Genomic DNA, 20,165 nt, shown 5'->3' with positions numbered 1-20,165 from the left:
GGTTTTGCTATCAGGGTAAAACTATCCTCATAAAATTAATTGGGATGACTCCCCTTCACTGTTTCACTCCTGTTTTCTGGAAAATATTTTGTAGAATTGATGTTAATTCTTTCTTAAATATTTGGTAGAACATTTTAATAAAACCACCTAGGCCTAGAGATTTTATTTTTATGAGTTTTTAAACTATGAATTTGATTTATTTAATAGTTACAGGATATTCAAATTTCCTGTTTCATATTAGATGAGTAGTGGTAATTTGTGGTTTTTTACAGGAGTCAGTTTCATCTAAATTATCAAATTAATGTGTGTAGAGTTGGCCACAGTATTTCTGTATTATTTTCTGAGGTCTGCAGAGTCTATAATGATAGCCCATGTTTCACTCCTGACATTGACACTTTGAGTCTTCACTCTGTTTTCTTTGTCAGTCTAGCTAGAGGTTTGTCGATGTTACTCATTTTGTCAAAGAATCACTTCTTTGTTTTATTGATTTTTTAAATTTTTTTCTGTTTTTATTGATTTCTACTCTTTGTTATTTCATTTTCTTCTGCTTGCTTTGGATTTCTTTTGCTCTTCCTTTTCTAAGTTCTTATGGTGGGAGCTTAAATGATAGATTTGAGAGCTTTCCTCTTTCCCAATATATATATTTAGTACTATAAATTTCCTTTTCAGAACTGCTTTAGTTATGTACCAAAAGTTTTGGCATGTTGTATTTTGATTTTCATTTAGCTCAATATATTTTTTCAATTTCATGTGACAGTTCCTCTTTGACTCATGGGTTACTTAAAAGTGCATTGTTTAGAAAACCGGAGGAATCACATTACCTGACTTCAAATTGTACTACAGAGCTATAGTAATCCAAACAGCATGGTACTGGACCAATGGAACAGAATAGAAAATCCAGAAATAAATCCGCACACCTAGGTGCCAAGAACATACTCTGGGGAAAAGATAGCCTCTTAATAAACAGTGCTGGAAAAATTGGATATCTACATACAGAAGAATGAAACTAGATGCCTATCTCTTGCCGTATATAAAAATCAAATCAAAATGGATTAAATAATTAAATCTAAGACCCCAAACTATGAAACTACCACAAGAAAACACTGGGGACACTCTCCAGGACATCAGTGTGGGCAATAATTTCTTGAGTAATACCCCATAAGCACAGGCAACGAAAGCAAAAATGGACAAATGGGATCATATCAAGTCAAAAAGGTTCTGCACAGGACCGGGTGCGGTGACTCACGCCTGTAATCCCAGCACTTTGGGAGGCTGAGGTGGGGGGAACACAAGGTCAGCAGATCGAGACCACCTGGCCAACATAGACCCTGTCTCTACTAAAATACAAAAAAAAAAAAAAAAAAAGAGTCGGGTGTGGTGGTGTGTGCCTGTTGTCCCAGCTACTCGGGAGGCTGAGGCAGGGGAATCGCTTGAACCCAAAAGGCGGAAGTTGCAGTGAGCCAAGATCGTGCCACTGTACTCCAGCCTGGTGACACAGACTCTGTCTCAAGACAAAGCTTCTGCACAGCAAAGGAAACAGTCAACAAAGTGAAGAGACAACCTACAGAATGAGGGAAAATATTGGCAACCTACCCATCTGATGAGGGATTCATAGCCAGAATATATAAGGAGCTCAAACAATTCTGTAGGAAAAAAATCAAATGATTAGATCAAAAAAATTGGCAAAAGATTTGAATGGACATTTCTCAAAAAAAGACATACAGATGGCAAACAGGCATATGAAAAGGTGCTCAACATCACTGATCATCAGAGAAATGCAAATCAAAATTATAATATGAGATATCATCTCACCCTAGTTAAAATGGCTTATATCCAAAAGACAAGCAATAACAAATGCTGGCGAGGATGTGGAGAGAGAAGACCCCTTGTACACTGTTGGTGGGAATGTCAATTAGTATAACCACTATGGAGAACAGTTTGGAGGTCCCTTAAAAAGCTAGAAATAGAGCTACCATGCAATCCAGCAATCCCAGTGCTGGGTTTGTACTCAAAAGGAAGAAAATACACATATTGAAGAGATACCTGCACTTCCATGTTTGTTGCATCACTGTTCACAATAGCTAAGATTTGGAACTGGCTTAAGTGTCCATCAACAGATAAACAGAGAAAGAAAATCTGGTACATATACACAGTGGAGTACTATTCAGCCATAATAAAGAATAAGATTCAATCATTTGCAACAACATGGATGGAACTGGAGGTCATTATGTTAAGTAAAATAAGCGAGGCACAGAAAGGCAAACATTGCATGTTCTCACTTATTTGTGGAATCAAAATCAAAACAGTTGAACTTACAGAGATAGAGAGCAGAATGATAGTTAACAGAGGCTGGGAAGGGGAGTTTGGGGTGGTGGGGAGGTAGGAATGGTTAGTGGGCACACACACAAAAAACAGAACGAATGAATAGGCCCAGTATTTGATAGCTCAGCAGGGTGACTACAGTCAGTAATTTAATTGTACATTTTAAAATAACAAAGTATAATTGGATTGTTTGTAACAGAAAGGATAAATGCTTGAAAGGATGGATACCCCATTTTCCATGATGTGATTATTATGCATCACATACTTGTATCAAAATATCTCATGTACCCTTCAAATATATACATTTACTAGGTACCCACAAAAATGAAAAATAAAAAATTACCAAAAAACACAATAAAATAAAAATTGTTAGGTGCACTGTTTAGTTTCCAAGTGTTTGGAAATTTTCTGGTTATAATTTTACTATGGATTTCTAGTTTGATTCCATTGTAGCAGAAGGTACTATTTACAATCTCAATACTTAAAATTTGTTGAAGTTTGTCTTACAGCCCAGGATATGATTTACATTGGTGTGTATTCCATTAGAACTTTAAAAGAATGCATATTCTACTGTTGTTGGGTAGAATGTTATAAATGTTGATTACATTCTGTTGGTTGATGACATCGTTGACTTCTTTTATATCCTTGCTGATTTTCTGTCTAGTTTTTAAATCATTTGTTAAAAGAGGAGCATTGAAGTCTCAAACTATAATTGTGGGTTTACTAGTTCAACTTTTAATTGTGCAAGTTGTTGCTTCACATATTTTACACCTCTGTTGTTGGTGCATACGCATGTAGGATTGATATGTCTTCTTGCAGGTTTGACCCTTTTATTATTATATATATTAGACTCTGGTAATTTTCTTTGCTCTGAATCCTATTTCATTGGATATTAATATAGTCATCCTTTGCTTCTGTTGGTTAATGCTTTCACGATATGTCTTTTTCCATCCTTTTCCATTCTACTTATTTATGTAGTTATTTTTGAAGTAAATTTTATAGGTAGTCTATAGTTGGGTCATGTTTTAATATATTTTACCAATCTCTTTTAACCGGTATATTTAGATCACTTACATGTAATGTAATTAATTATATGCTAGGGCTCAAGCCTGCATTTTTGCTTCTATTCTATGTTTTCTTCTTGTGTTCCTTGTTTATATTTCCCTGTTTTGTTTTTCTTGTCATCTTGTGTGTTAATTGAACATTTTATGGAATTCATTTTTCATTTATCTGTGGTGCTTTTAAATGTATGGGCTCTTTGGAGGTTGTCTTAGGTAATAAGTTAAATAGACTTTTCTCAGTCTACTTGAATCATTTTATCAGTTCAAATGAGAGAGCTTTATCTCTCTTTATATCCTGGTACCCTCCCTTGTTTGTAATATAATTTAAATATTTTCTCTACATTTAGAACTACTTCAGATGGTATTGTAATTTTTCATTCAACAATCAAATATAGTTTAGAAAACTCAAGAAGAAAATGAAACTGTATTGTATTTGCCCATATATAAATACATATATATATTTTTTGCTTACCATGTTTTCTTCCTCCCTACATAAATGTAGATTTTTGCTATAGTCCCACAAGTTCCTGAGTATCTGTAGGTTTTTTGTTTGCTTCTTAGATTTTTTCTTCCAGTATACTTTTTTTCTTTGTTGTTAAGATTGGGTGATTTCTTTTTTTTTTTTTTTTTTTTTTTTTTTTTGTGAGACAGAGTCTTGCTCTGTCACCTAGGCTGGAGTGTAGTGGTGCAATCTCAGCTCACTGCAACCTCCACCTCCTGGGTTCAAACAATTCTGCCTCAGCCTCCCACGTAGCTTGGATTACAGGTGCACACCACCATGCCTGGCTAATTTTTAGTTGATTTCTGTTGTTTTATCTTTCATTTCATGAATTCCTTCCTTGGACTCTTTCATTCTTCTGAGCCCATTTATTAAGCTTATTTTAATTATTGTATTTTGCATTTCTGAAATTTCAATTTGGTTCTCTTTGATAGCTCCTATTTCTTTACTGAGACATTCTATGTAAATTTCATTTCCAGTGGGCTCATGATTGCTTATTTGAGTATCTTTATGATGGCTGCTTTAACATCATTGTCAGATAATTCTAACTTCTCTGCCACATTTGCTGTTGGCATCTATTGGTTGCCTTTTCCATTTAGTTTGAGGTTTTCCTGATTATTGGTATGACAAGTAATTTTCTATTGAAACCTGGATATTTTGGGTTATGAGACTATGAATTTTGTTTAAATGTCCTATTTTAGCCAGCTTTCTTTAATACCATCCAGGCAGAGAAGCGGTTGTGCCAACTTGCTGCTGCTGACTACAAATAAAAGTCCAGGTTTGCAACTTGGATTCTTTTGCTACACCCAAGGAGTGTGGTTCTTGTTACAGAGATGGGAGTTCTGCTCCCTGCTAGGCCTCCACTGATAAGTCTCTGGTTGGGAGGGGTTTGAGCAACTGATTACTATTCCTTCTGTATTCTATACTGACACTAAGTGGGCAGCAGAGTGTGGCTTACTATCCCCTGGTAGGTAATGCTGAGTTGATGTTCAGGCCCCCTACTTGCTCTTCTCTGCTACTACCCCAGCAAAAAGCTGGGGCTCCTCACTTTACCAAACAAGACTGTAAGTCTAGGCTCCCTACTCTACTTTTGCTGGCATGGGTGGAGGTGGGATTACAGTCTTTTCTGTAGTGTTTGACTGAAGTAGAGCAGTTATTGTCTAAAAGTTTTATGTCTTTCTAGGTTGTTCTTTTCCTACTTGTTTGGCTAGAAAAAGAAGACTTTTGTTTAATCCTCGCCTACCTATTGGTATTTCTGGGTTGCTGGTTTTTCAGTTCCAAATAGGAGTGTACAAAGCAGAAAGGAAATTCACGAAACTTACCCCCATGTTGTTCCTTAGGTTCTGAAGTCCCCAGCCAGTTTCCCTTCTTTTCTTCATTTTTCAGAGTTTTCTTATATCTGTTTTATATATAACATGCAGGATTTTTAGTTACTTTGTGGGAGGAATAAGGAAAAGTATGTCTAGTCCATGGAAATCCCAGATATATATTTTATCACTGCTGTTGTATCAGAGGGAAATTCCATTTAGGTAAGTGAATTTTCAAAGAAAAACTTTGTTAGGAATACATAAAATAGTGTCAGGAAATATGGGATCAAATCTATCAATCCAGCAACATTTTCTTCCTGGCATCATCTTTTTAGGCAGTCCTCGTTTTTCAGTGCCTCTTTTTTTTTTTTTTTTTTTTTTTGAGACGGAGTTTTGCTCTGTCGCCCAGGCTGGAGTGCAGTGGCTGGATCTCAGCTCACTGCAAGCTCCGCCTCCTGGGTTCACGCCATTCTCCTGCCTCAGCCTCCTGAGTAGCTGGGACTACAGGCGCCCGCCACCACGCCCGGCTAGTTTTTTTTTTGTATTTTTTAGTAGAGACGGGGTTTCACCGTGTTAGCCAGGATGGTCTCGATCTCCTGACCTCATGATCCGCCCATCTCGGCCTCCCAAAGTGCTGGGATTACAGGCTTGAGCCACCGCGCCCGGCCTTCAGTGCCTCTTAACTCATGCACCATAAATGGTCTTCTTCTGGAGTGTGAGTTGTCCGTAACCTCCCTCTGAAATTATATATAAAGTTTTATAGTTCATGCATATACATGTTTATCTGTACAGGTTATAAACTTTTTAAAAGAGTCTCCAAGGGCATATAGCCTCTCAAAGTTAAGACTCTCAGCTCTAGGAACTGTAAATGTTACCCTTTTTCAAAACACCATCACCATACTTCCCATGCAGGCCGCTTTGCCTCTCCTGTACTATGCTTTGGCATTGTGCCATTGAGAGGCTCAGATTAATAGTCTAACAAATGTCATCGTGGGGATTTTGCTAAGAATGTTTTCCTCTAGAGCATGGTGTCCTCTTCATGAGGACTCATGGGAGAAATTCCTCTTGGGCCTCATCATCAGGAAGAGCTGAGTTCTGCTTTTCTGCTTACAACTGGCATTCTTTAATAAAATTTCTTCCTATTATAGGCAGTTTGCTTCTTGCAACCATGTGTTTTATCCTGTCTTTGTTTTGGCTGTTGGAAAACCCAGAGTCACATTTTGAAGCACTCAATTGCCACAGTACCAGATCTAATGGTCTGCATTCAATGGTGTGTATGTTAGTTTTTCCTTTATTTTTATTGCCATATTTTCTCTCATAGTCTCCTTAATAACTCCCTTGAGTATTTATTTCATTCTTTTGTATTGTGGGCATTTTATACACAACATCAAATACTTACAGTAAGGAGCAAGAATAGATATATAGATGGACAAACAGAAAGACAAGTAGACTTATCCCTTGAGCAGTGTTGGGGTCTATTCTGTCCAAATGCCATGGCTTCAGCACAGTGACAAGGATGCCTCGTGCTCAATCATCATTCCCCAGTTGCCTTTTTACTGTTGTACATACCTGCAAGGGAAGAATGCTTGTCCCTAAGCTGAAGTCCTGCTTTACCCCCAAATTCCCAAGTGGGCTTGTTTGAAGGTGGTAAGAAAAGAGGGTACCTCCTTAATAGGGTAGAATGAGTGATAAGTCCTGGAGCCTCCTTCCCATCTCTTTTCATCAGACCACCTGCTTGATGGGCTCTCTTCACTATAGACCCTTTAAAAGTAGGTCCAAAATACACAAGTGCAAGAGAGGAAGCTACTCTCTTCCTTTGTTTCCTATCTTCCCTCTAGCCAATCACTCTCTCAAGAGATCATTTTATAGGATTATTTTATTATGTTCCCTATTCCATTGTCAAGGCAGGCAGAGCTGCAGTGCTTTAGGGGATCATGGCTTCTGGCTACTTGCAGCATGAAGTGGAGTCGTGCTCACATCAGGGCTTCCTGGTTGTCCCCAAAAAACCATGGAGACCTTGACAACTAGCATATACTGTTTCAGATAATAAAATATTAACTTCCTCACAGGGTTGAGGTGACCTGCAACTTCACTGGTAATCTCCACCTGTAATCCTTACCTATAAATCTCACCTTACAGTTGAAGATTTAAATTAGATAATATAATTAAAATTGCTATGTAAGTTATAAGACATCATGAAGATGCTAGTTGAGATTACTATCATTATTATCATTGCCACCAAACATACCTCTTTCTTTCCCACCTTGGAGTCTTAGCTCATATTGTTCCTCTGAAGTGTCTGTCTCTCCTGGTCTCAGGTCAGTCTTTGTCTGTCCCTCAAATACTTCTTATTCTCCAGCCTGTCACTGGACTGTCAACTTCTCCTCTGTCTCATTTGTGTTCTGTAAGACCTTAAAGAACTAAACTAGTGATTCTCAAACTATAGAGCACTTAAGAATCAGCAGAGAAACTGGTTAAAATAAAGATTCCTGAACTCTACCCTATTTTTTAACAGGAATCTCAGGCATTTTTAACACAGGTGGTCCAACTGCTAAGCTGCTTCCTGACCATGGAGGATCCCCATGGTCAGGAAATATAGGTCTTTATGTTAGTTTGTCAGGGCTACCATAATAAGCTACAATGGATGGTGTGGCTTAAACAACAGAAGTTTACCTTCCTTGTGATTCTGGAGGCTGGAAGTCAGAGATCAAGGTGTTGGCAGGGTTGGTTTCTTCTGAGGGACTATCTTTTCCCTATGTCTCTTTATATCCTTTTCCCTCTCTGGATGTGTCTGTGCTCCAGTTTCCTCATTTCATAAGTACACCAATCACACTGGATTAGGAACCACCCTCATGAGCTCATTTCAATGTAATTTCCTTTCTAAAGACCCTATATCCAAACATGGTCACATTCCCTTATCAGGGGTTAGGACTTGAACATATGAATTCTAGAGGGGCACGATTCAGTCAGTAATAGTTAGATACCCAAGGCAGTATTTCTGAAGACCCTTTGGAAAAATGAAAAGGATTTATGTATCTGTTAGGACTGAGTTTAGCTGCAAATAACAGAAAGCCAACAGCAGTAGCTTAACAAGATAGAGGCTATTTTTTTCACTTTACAGTAAATCTCAGGTGAAAGTCCAGGACTGACTGAACAGTCCATAATGCCCTGTAGGTGCCTGGCTCCTTTTATTATTCTGCCCTGGCATCCTTTTCGTGTGTCTCTCTTTGGAGGCCAGAATATGAATGCTGCATCCTTGGGAATCTCTTGTCCATTCTGGTCAGGAAGAAGGGGTAAGAATAAGGCAAAAGTTATGTGTCAGCTGAGTCAGCTGTTGTATACCTATTTGTATATACAAATATATTGATAGGTACATATATAATACAACAGACTTACAGGAAGTACAGCCTGGAGATACTCACTTCTACCTTATTGGCCAGCACTAGTTCACATGTCCATAACAGATAGGAGGGAGGAAATATGCCAGGGGACTCAGTAAGACAAAGAGAGATGCAGAAGGTAGCACAGACAAGGTCAGATGTTAGAAATCAGGAAAAGCAAACAAAACAAAACTAGGAGAATGGGGAGAAAGAGAACTGCATCCCAGACAAGAGATGTAGGCAGTCAGTGTTCTTTGCAAAAGACCTTGCAGCAAGAACCATGTGTGGCATTGTGGAGCAGCCGTACCTGTAGCTCTGACCCTGGAGCAGGGATGACCTTCACCTTCCTTTGGGGCCGGATCTGCTTTCCCAGGCGGAAGCAGTTAGTCACTCTCAGCCAGAATGTAATTGCTAATACCACTCCCACTTACTGGTAAATTGTCCTGTAGTTAACCTTCATCTGGGCTCCGGCTGGAAGCCCACTCCTGCTGTTCAGAAGGCACACCCAGTGGTGCTGAAATCTCCCCAGGTTTTGTCTCTGGAATTGCTGCTTCTGACAAGATGGTGCTAGACAAGAAGAAAAAGAAACTCCCAATTCTGGCACGTGTTCTTTTCCACGATGCATGGGGCTAAGATGAGTGAGCAATTATGCCTTGACAGGTTTATTTCTCAGAATATCCTATGATAACTCTGTTGCACACAGCCTCCTGTTCAGGAATTATGGGAAGTACTGCTGATGTCTACCATGTTGTTTAGGTGGAGACAGAATGAGAGTGCACAGCAAAGAGGTTAAGTCAGCCCAGAGGCTCCTCTCTGAGTCAGCACCAGGAGTTGAGACAACCAATCCTTTCAGTGGATCACTTCTTTTCAGGTCTCAGACCCATAATCTCCACCACATAGAGGAAACTCTGATACTATAACTGCAGGTCTGTAAACATACACCTTTTAGATTACCCATCAATTTCTTGAAAAATGCAAAGAAAGATGAGATGGGTCAGTCCTGCAAGTCCCTCTCAATGGCTCCAAGTATGGTAAAACATAGAATTGTCCTGGACACCATCATTGCTAGCTAAAGAGCCTTTCCTACAGCATGGGCCCTGTGATGTGAGTTTCAAGGGCAGCAGATGGTCTTGTTAAAAATGCTTATGCACAAATATTGTCCACATGAGCACAGATGGATGCCAGATAATGGAGAGAGCACCATAAAGAGAGGCAGGAAGTCTGAGCTCTGCAGGTTACCTGGGAGAGTCTCCATACCAGTAACTTTGCCTCTCTGGTTTGACTTTGATGCTTCCTTCTGTCTCCAGGACATTGCCCTTCTTTCCCTCACTGAATTTCTGCCTTACGTAATTTTTTGGCAATGCCCAACAGGTAGAGGAATGGAGGCACAGTGAACTAGGACAGGCTAAGAGGTTAGATGTGCAATATTAGCTCCGTAATGACCCAGGAGACAAGAATGCAGGGTTTTGAATCCAAGAGGAAGTGATGAGTACCAATCTAAGGGTGTCACCAAATGAAAGAGATAGGAATAACTAAACTATTTTTCCTACTCTTGCACTCAACACTGGAAACAATACTTCAAGTCTGATACCAGATGTGTCAGGGTTTACCAAGCAGTTCTCCAATAGACCTCAAGTGGGTGTCCTAAAAGCCCAATTCTAACACTATCTACCAGGAGTCAGCATCCATTCCCACAAGTTAAGGGCTCAATTCCACAAGACTGTCTCCACTTCACATGCCTGTTGTGAGTCCCCGTTTGACCAGCTATAAATCAGAGTTCTCCTCTTTAGGTTCAATTAATTTGCTAGGATAGCTCACAGAATGTAAACAAACACCTTACTTCTGTGTACTCATTTATTATAAAGGATATCACAAAGGATACAGATGGACTGTCAGATGGAAGAGATGCACAGGGCGAGGTAGGGGAGAGGGGGCATGGAGCTTCCATGGATACGTGGATAGTTCCCTGCACACCTTGGAGCTATCCAAAGGGTGCCACCCTCTAGGAACTTCCATGCATTCAGCAATCCAGAAGCTGTCTGAACTTTGTTCTTTTAGTTTTTGATGGAGGCTTTATTATGTAAGCATGATTGCGTAAATCATTGGCCATTGGTGAGCAATTCAACATTCAGCCCTTCTTCCCTCCCCAGAGGTTGGAGGTGTGGGACCGAAAGTTCCAACCCTCTAATCACATGGCTGGTTCCCAAAGCTATCCAGGAACCCACCAGAAGTCACCTCATTAAAACGAGAGATGTTCCTATCACCCAGGAAATTCCGAGGGATGCAGGGGCTCTGTGTTAGATGCTCCTGTCTCTCGGGAAATTACAAAGGTCTTAGGAGCTCTGTGTCAGGATGTGGGACCAAAGGCCAAATATGAGAATAAAATATCTCCCAGTTTCCCTACCCATAAGAGTTTTAGGAGCTATATGTCAAGAACTGGACAGGGACCAATATATACATATATTTCTTATTATTTCACACCAAGGGACTCAGGGACGAGGCAGACAAGTCGTTACAGACAGCGGAGGCCCAGATCTCAGCCTGATGTCAAGCACTGGTGCGTCTGGACTTAGGGAGGTGGAAGTGCCATAGCAGCCTGAGAGCATCAAAGGAGTAGGGCAGAGGCTCTGGGGTCTGGAAGGGTGGCTGACACTGAGACCCCTAGATGGGGAGCTATGTCAGCTTGAAAGGGTCTGCCTGATACAGGGTTTCCCTAAAAACCACCAAGGTCAAGGGGTCTAAAATTCAAATGTCTCCAGGGGCCAGGCAAGTAATAAAACAATGACTAGGACATCCTTACGTAAAGTAAGCTAGGTTCAGGAAAAATTCCTGAGTACTCTATTTGGAAATTAAGCAGCAACTTTGTTTCACTTCCTTCAAAAATATATATTCTTGCCCCTGGATTGAGATCTTTGCTTTCTGGGTCTATTTTTGTTTTCCCACTTTTAATAGAGATTGTGCAGACAAAAGCATACACGTTCTCTGAAAAAATGGCAAATCCTGTTGGGCCGCTATCCACAAGTGGTGAGGATCAAATTGTAGAGTCTGTCTCCTGACATATACTGTTTAAAGGAAGCTGACTGCTGTTACTCCACACCTCTAGACTGCCATCACACTGAACTCAATGCTGTCAGAACTTCAGACGTTTTTAAGAAGGTCAAAATTTGGATTTTTAGGTGAAATCTCTAAATATTTAAATGTTGGCTTTTAAGAAAAAAAAGTCATAAAATACATACAAAATATGTCAGTCGGCTACAAGTGTGTGACTTCCATCATGGACGGAGGCAGTGGCTGTGGCTTTTAGGAACTGGGGAGTGGCCAAGGTAGGGGTTGAGGCTGATTATTGGTTTGTCCTAAAATAACAGATTGCATAAAAACATCTAGATTCTATAACATCCATTGCTTGATATATTCAGAAGGCATAGCTTTTTGCAGGCACCCCTCAGTATAGCAGGCAGTATTGACAGGTGCCTGCAGACATAAGCTGCCTGGCGTCCACAAGAATTTCCCAAGTGTATGTAAGGCTTGGGTGGGAGAAAGTAAAATATTTTGACATTAGGCTGAGCTTCTCTATTTTCCAATATACTATGTACACTATTCCCCCTAGGAATCAATGCTTATGAATTCATTAAGTCCTGGAGACCGTGATATTTGCCGGAATACAAAAAACAATCGGCTCCAACCAGAACATAAATTGCAACGTAGAAAAACTTTTGTAATTTAATTTTCAAGTGAATATAAAGAGGTTGTACGTGACTATAGCTTCAATGCACTAATAATAGGATGCAAATGAGATAGGAACATATTCACTCTCAGGAGGTGGGCAGGAGGGGTGGTGAGGGAGAGACAGCTTGCTGGTTGGAAGAAAGGACACCTCTGTCCATTCTGTATCTACGTAAAGCCAATCAAAGGAAAGTGAACTAAGTGTCTAGGCTACTAATTACTGATTCAGTATTAAAATGCAGATTTCCCACTGCTGAGATCCAACTTGGCTAATTTAATAGTAAGAAACTGTGCCTGTGTGTGTGTATGTGCACAGGTACACTGTGATTTGTGGAGACATCCAGCCACCTTTGCAGGCAGCTGAGCAAACTGTGCTCTGCTGGTTCAGCCTGTGTCTACATGGGCAACCCCGCTCGCTCATTTATACTGAAGACTCATTAGAGCAGTCAAACAACTCTGGATTTGCTTTTCCTGAGCAATTGAACTGAGCAGATAAATTAAATCTGTATTTTGGCTCAATGTAGGAGTAGCCATCCCTTCCTTTCTTTTAAGGACTGTCTAAGAAAAGACAGTCCTTAAAGAAATAAGAACACAGCACTATGAGGTCCTTGGAGAATCTGCTGGGTATCCCACTGTGCGAGGCAAGTCATGCTGAGGGCCCGATGGTGAGGACACTACCTTCCTACTATGCTCTCTCTCAGACATCTCTGCACCCTGGCTCCTGAGGGTCCAGGCTTCCTGGGGATATGGTCATGCTTTGTCCTTTTAAGGAAAACTCCATGTCACAGGAACACAGGCTTGGTAGAAGCCTTCAGGGCCATACTCTCACTTTATGATGCAAAATCTGAGGGAGAGAGGGAGGGAGAGAGAGCAAGCAAGCTTGTCCAACATCAATGCCTCAATCTAAGGCTTCTGATTTCAAGCTAGCTCTGTTTCCCAAGCTGCTGTCCCTTAAGAAATCTGTTCCTGGCATGCCCCACCTTGGCTCTCTAGGGTCAAGTCTACTCTAGGTTGAAAGGTTTGGAATTTTGGGGGACTTTTCAGTCTCCTCTAGTCTTTGAAGAACATATGCTTCCAACCTTTCTTACTAAGAATCATCCAGGAGGCTGGGTCTTCTGAGCCACTTCAGGGGCCCAGTGGGGTGACACGTGAGCCCCTCCCCTCCAGAGTCGTTTAGAGGAGATGAGACTGTTGCTGGGGAAAATGTTTCTTTCACCTCTGTCCAGTAACTTGTTCCTTACCCACTCACAACTTCACCACTTTTAGCTCCCCTTCTTTCTGGAAGAGCAAGGTGCTTTCTTCTTTGTGGATAAATCCAGTGTCACTTGATTAATACATCAGGAATCTACCAGGATGACAGATGTAACAAAGTGGCTAAAGATGCAGCTGCTGGTGTCAGACCCAGTTTGAGTTCTAGCTCCAACACTTACTAGCTGTGTGACCCCAGTTAAGTTACTTAGTATCTTTAAATCTATTTTTCTATACATAACATTGGAAGTAATAATATTCTTGGTTGCTATGAGGATTAAATGCGATAATGCATGTAAAGTACTTAGAACAGTGCCTGGTACATAGTAAGCATCCTGTAAACATTCCTTACAAATAATATTAGTATATTGTATTAGTATACTGTCCTCTGCAGAAGCACCTGCATTTTCAGAGACATCTGGCTATGAGAAGGTGATACTTAACCCAACATGATGCCGCACCTGATCATGAGCACTTGGGTATCGGGCACCATCAAGAGGTCTTTATTTCAGAGGAGAGACTTATTGGAGCACCTCAACATTCTCCCACACTGGATCCCTGGCATTACTCTGTGCATAAGGCCAGGCAAGCCAAGGTGGCAGATGCCTAGTGAATGGGGCAGAGTTGGCCATCTTTGTGAACCATAAACAAAGTAGCCCAAGAAGGAGAAGTCACAGCAACAGAGAGCTGGGCTGGGAGTTTCTCGGGAAGCTGGAGGCAGCCCAGGGCCTCGTGTTCCTAGAGCTTTCCGCCTCTCCTCCCTGGACGTTTTCCAGCCCTAAATAGTTCTGTTGTTCAGCTTTGGCTCTTGCCTGACATTTGAAGGATGAGCTATTAACGATACTAAATTAATAACGGTTATAGAGTATATTTGAGAAGATCATAAAAAAATCAGTAATGTCATCATGTCAAGCAAAGTTTCTGATGGTTTTTTTTAAATTATGCATGTCTTTAATTTTTTTCCCTTCCAACATTGATCCGGAGCTTTCAGAGGGACATTAATCTACCTGACCACATCAGAATCCTTAATTATTCACGTCCAGCAATATATCTAATTCTACAGAAATTCCTCATGGACTTGCCATTGTTGACATGGAAACTGGCAGCTCAGTTCTGTCCATCTGCTCACCCAGGCCAGCCCCTCACACCCCTCCAAGACACAGAGATTTCCTCTCTGCTTTGACACACAGATGCCTGGGCTTACAATTCAAGGAGGTATAATTTCACCTAGTGTGATAACTGTAGAGGAGATTTCCCCCTTGGGGAAGGACAAGATGGGGGTTGAGGAAAGGATAGTAAACTTAGGGAGTGTGAGCCCTCATCTGCAGGACTCTGGAGTGGAGACCCTGAGCAAGTTGTTCAGACTTCGTCTCTCCTTGTGCCTTAGTCAAATGAACTCTGTGACTGCCTCACTGAGCTCAATGCTGATGGTAGCCAATTAAAGTCACGGAAAGCCCATTTTAGACCAGCAGAGCCAGGGAAGTGCGAAAGAACAAAGAAAATACTAATGCTGGTAATGACAGTCGTGACAATATGAGATACAGTCATTCGGTGGCCGGCGAGTGGTTTGCTGGAGAGAGTGGAAGACTCTCCCAGTTGCTGAGACGGCAGACAAAAGTGCAGAGCTTCACTGCATAGGCATCTTTTAGTGGAGAAAACAGTTACTATGGTGTTGCTTTGTATAAAGCCTTCATGGGGCAGCTTCCCAATGCTCTCAAGTGGGTAGGGAGGGAGGCTAGGGCAGAACAGTTCAAATTGGCAGTGTGAGCTCAGATGCCCCATTCCTCTGTCCTCCACAAGGCCATGGGCAGGACTGGTAGGATCTCAATATCGGTTGCAATCTGTGTCTCTTTGTCTCTCTCCTCTCTGGCTTATTCCCTGTCTCCTCCCTTTTCCTCCCCCTCCTGTTCTCTTCTCCTTTCTTCTTCCCTCCTTTTCTCCAATCAACACATGATCTGTTAAATTTCACTCAACAAGCATCTAGCGAGAGTTTTGACTGTGTCATTTGAGGACTGGAAATCACTGCTGCCGTTAGGGAGGCTTGGAGTCAAGTTCAGAAGACAGGACTCATTCAGGGCTACTAGAGCTGAAGGATTCACCCCCTCCATTTCAGGAACCCAGACTTATCAGGGCATGTTTTTAAAATTATTTTTTACTATGACCTCAAAAATATATCTCTGTGAAACAAACAGCCAAGAGGTTTTGGGAATTGGTAGTTAACTCTAGAAGAGTTGCATTTGGACCCTCTGATATGGTTTGGCTGTGCCCCACCCAAATCTCATCTTGAATTGTAGCTCTTATAATTCCTATATGCTGTGGGAGGGACCTGGTGGAGATAATTGAATCATGGGGGCAGTTTCCCCCGTACTGCTCTCATGGTAGTGAATAAGTCTGACGAGGTCTGATGGTTTTGTAAGGGATTTCCCCTTTCACTTGGCTCTCTGTCTCTCTTGCCTGCCACCATGTAAGACATGACTTTGCTCCTCCTTACCTTCCACCATGATTGTGAGGCCTCCCCAGCCATGTGGAACTGTGAGTCCATTAAACCTCTTTTTCTTTATAAATTACCCAGTCTGGGATATGTCTTCATTGGCAGTGTGAAAACGGATGACTACACCCTCCAACAGGAGGGGAAGGCAGGCATTACTTGGTAGGCGGGACACTGACTACAAGCAAGGAAACGGTTGGCACTGCCTGGGCCCATGCATCAATGGACTGGAAGGAAGGAGAGAGGCTTTTATGGGGGCAGGGGAGGGGGTCACCACGAAGAACCATTCAAATGTTCTCACACTAGCCCAAGGTCAACAATTCATTCCTAGTTCCTAGAATCCATATTCAGTATATTCTTGTAAGTGAATGAAAGAATAAATGCACGTATGAAAGGCTGCCTTGAATAAAAGAGGTAGAACAGTGGAAGGGTAAGAATTCGAAAAGCACAGCTATCCAAGGGCCTACAAGTATTGTAGCTCTAGTAGGAGAAGTTTAAGAGGGAGGGAGAGATGGCAACACCAGCCCCACAATCGCGCCCATATCAACCTGTGTGCGTAGGAGAAACTGACCAGCGGTTGAAATTCCAATTCCGACTGGGAAGCTTAAAAACATATTGATCTTAGCCTCAGTAATTGATTTAATTGGTCTGGGGTGTGGCCTGGACGTTGGACATTTTAATAGGTCTTCAGGTGATCCTAATGAACAGATAGATAGATTTGGGGATCATCAGTTCAGGAAGCAAGAAAATAAGACTTAATTGAAACTAGGGTTTGTACTGGGAAGCCATGGTAGGGTGTTTTATCGAGTGACTTATAATAAACCCATTTTCTCAAGAAAAGTATAGGCCTAGGAATGTAGGTTTGTTCTGAAAGGAAATGAGAAGTGTCAGCAAATAAATGGGTTCCGGATGCACAGCTATAGTTCCCGTGGACTCCTCTGAGGTCAGCCACATCCTTACATAACCCTAGGCTGGAGTCACAGGGTCAAGTCTCAGCCCTATAAGGAGCCATAAGACTCCTAGCTAGCAAGCCTTAACTTTTACTGCACACCTACTCTCTCAGGCTCAGAGAGGGCCAAATCCACTCACACTATATATTTTAATGTTCCCAGAAACCCTTAAATGGAGGAACTGCAGGGTAGACATACAAGAGGCAGTGGAGTTCCAGTTTAGACACCTTAGAGGGACTTCCCTGAAGTCCAGAGAAGGCTTGGTTCAGAGTTCTCACTGCTTTCCACTTGCTGGGAGCAATCTGCGAATGACTTCGAATTACCATGTCATTGGAGTCCACGAAAGGAGAGACCCGTGTGTTTTCTTCAGCCTCACCTCAGTATCTCTGCTGCATGACATAAGGCTTGGCTTCACGTAGTGGCTCTCTAAGCCTATATAAAGAGGAAGGCTACGAATGAATGAATGAATGAATGAATGAATGAATGAATGATTGTATAGTTCCAGGCACTGGCATGAATGGGAAGAGAAGCTATTCAGTTGGTATGGAACACATTCCTGGTGTCACAAATGATACTACACAGGCAGCCACAGGGTAAAACTAAGCTGAATGAGTTTGTAGCAAATGTGCTATTCTTCCCCATGAGTCTGACAGCCCCATCTCCCAGTCAGCACTCCAGGGCCCTGCGGGTAAAGAAAACTGCTTTGCTGCCCCCAGGGGAGTAAGTCTGAGGCTCTTCAGGCAGCAGCTAGCTTTGAAGGCTTTCTCTTCTGCTCTGGGATTAGGGGACTAAAGGACCCCGGACTGCAGACTTTAAGGAGGCCCTCACTCTCAGGTGCTCACCCTGCCCTCGCGTGCCCCTGAGGGCCAGCGCCTCCTTAAGTCCCGCCTCATAGACACCTGTCCTTTCTCACCCTAGTCCAGGCCTTGCTATGACTTCATAAAGAGCATACAGGACTTGGAGCCAAATGAACCTGGTTGCAATGAGAGGGTTCAGCCCCCAGCAGCCAAATACCCTTGAGCAGGTCACTTGATCTCTCCAGGCTTCCCTTAGCTCATCTGGAAAATAATGACTGTGTCTCAAAGGCTGATGAAGGGGAATAAATGAGCAATGTGTTTCAATGAGACAGTATCGGTGAGTGAGTCTAATGCTATTTGAATCGGTTTATCAGTCCCATCGCATGCAGTAACCCTCTCGCCCCGGCCATTCAAGAGGAGCAGCCACTGGGATGAGTTGCAGGTGAAGGAGGGTCTGGGAGAGTTGCTGCTCATAGTGGTGGCTGCGCCAGTCACTGTAGCAGTGTTCCACGTCCAGCCGGCGCTTCTGACCGAAAGACCAACCACCTTCCTTTCTCTCGTGGCATTCTGTAGTTCTGTCTGTCTGCTTGCCAGGAGCCTCCTGTCCCGCCCACTTTGTCAGGTCTCTGGTTTCTAATGTAGGCTCTGTCCTTTCTCCATTTAGCCGCAGAAGTGGGGCATGGCTTGGCGGCAAGGGTGGGTGCTATGGCACTTCCAGTTCCACAGTGAGCTGTGGGCCTGAGCTTTGCAAACAGCCAGGGGAGAGTTCATTGACCAGCATTGAGTGGAACCATGCCTGGCCACTCATCCAGTCACCACTGTCCAACTGCAGGCCCCAGCCGGTGCTGCAAGAAGCTCATCACCCCAGAACAAGAGGCATTTCCCTCTGTAACACCTCCCACCATCAGTGGTGCCCAGCAGCTCCACACTGCTGCCCACTTTACCCTCTTAGAGTTTCCTTGCTGCCCCTCATATATTTGGTGATTTCTGTCAATAGTCCCAATTTCAAATACTCTCTCCCTCTGGAGCAAAGCGTGGCGAGCTCCTCATTGAACCCATCTTCTTCCTTTTGTTCATGCTGTCCCTTAGCATGGAGTGGCCCTAGCTCCCATCTGCCAAAGCTAGCAGATGCTACCGGTGCCCCATTCGTATCCCCTCAGCCTACCAGCCTGCAGTCCTCAGCTCTCTATGTCTCTTGGCCTGAGGACATTCTCCGGCCAAGGGAATGTCAGAAAGCTCCTGGCAGGAAGCACTGTCAATTCTATGGGGCACTGGAATGGGTAGATATACACCGCAGCTTCCTGGCCCCTCGGCAGGGTTGAGCCCAGTTGCAAACAGGGATGACTTGCACAACAATGGACGCTTTCTGGGCCTTGCTGCCTGTCCTGACTCACATTCTTACTCTCCCTTGGGCTTGATGAGAACATCTGCGCATCTCTCATGCGAACTCCTTTTGCCCAGTCTTTGTCTGCCTCTGGAGGCATTCAGGCCGGGACACTCAGGATGCTCATTCTCCTGGATCCGTCACAGCCTCAGCTCCTCCATGGCCTCATCTACAGGTCTTTCCCATATCCTGTGCCTCCTCCTTACCCCAGCAAGTCACTAAGACAGTGCAGTCTAAACCGTCCTCACATCCTGCTTAGGGTTACCTTAATGTTATTCTCCAGCCGGGAGGGGCCCACAACTTCTGCTCCTTTGTAATACCCCAGCACTGGCACTGGCAGTGCATACGTGGGGCCTGGGAACACCTTGATTGTAGGTATTCATGGAGGAATAATGCCCTGCTTAGGAGAAAGGTGATGGTGTATCTTTTCATCTGAATAGGACTTGACAGTTTAACAGCATTATTACATTTACTTGTTACCGCCTTTGATTCCAACAAAGCATAAGTTTGTTACTTTTCTCGTGTGAAAAGTGAGGTGGATGAGGCTGGAGGTGTGGTGAGTTTCTGATGGTCACATAGCTCAGTGTGTAGAGGCATGTCCTGAGCAGGGCCTCTTTCCCTCCAAACCTTACCTTGTTCCATGGTGCTGGCTGCTCCTGTCTCATATGCAGATGGTTAAACTGGGTCCTCATGATGACTCTGCAAGGCTGCTATTATTAAACTCATTCTGCAGATGAGAAAATTGTGACTCAGAGTATAAATTACTAAAAGACACTCAATCAGAAAGTGGCAGCAGTAAGACTTAAAACTCGGGGACTAGGCTCCTATATGGGAGACAGAGTATGAGAGAAGCCTTCCCCCTGATTCCTTCACCAGTCCTGCTTGTTGCTTTTCTAATGGGTTTGCACATGCATGGAGGGGGTTAGAAAAGGAAAAAGCGAATGTGACAATGTAGTCACTCTTTTTTTGGAGACAAAGTCTTGCTCTGTCGCCCAGGATGGAGTGC

General features: G+C 42.8%; 1 long non-coding RNA gene across 1 annotated transcript; it reads right to left on the bottom strand.

Annotated features, from left to right (window-relative positions):
* Positions 1–1,592: 1,592 nt before the first annotated feature.
* Positions 1,593–19,858, bottom strand: LOC115899734. The gene is made up of 3 exons (XR_004059349.1): positions 19,792–19,858; positions 5,205–5,281; positions 1,593–1,643 (listed from the first exon to the last, which is right to left on the bottom strand). It is a non-coding gene; the product is annotated as an uncharacterized LOC115899734 (long non-coding RNA).
* Positions 19,859–20,165: the final 307 nt, after the last annotated feature.

Source organism: Rhinopithecus roxellana, chromosome 9, assembly GCF_007565055.1.
Source record: "Rhinopithecus roxellana isolate Shanxi Qingling chromosome 9, ASM756505v1, whole genome shotgun sequence".
Lineage (NCBI taxonomy): Eukaryota > Metazoa > Chordata > Mammalia > Primates > Cercopithecidae > Rhinopithecus > Rhinopithecus roxellana.
The sequence above is the reverse complement of the archived record's forward strand: the minus strand, read 5'-3'. Positions and strand labels throughout refer to the sequence as shown.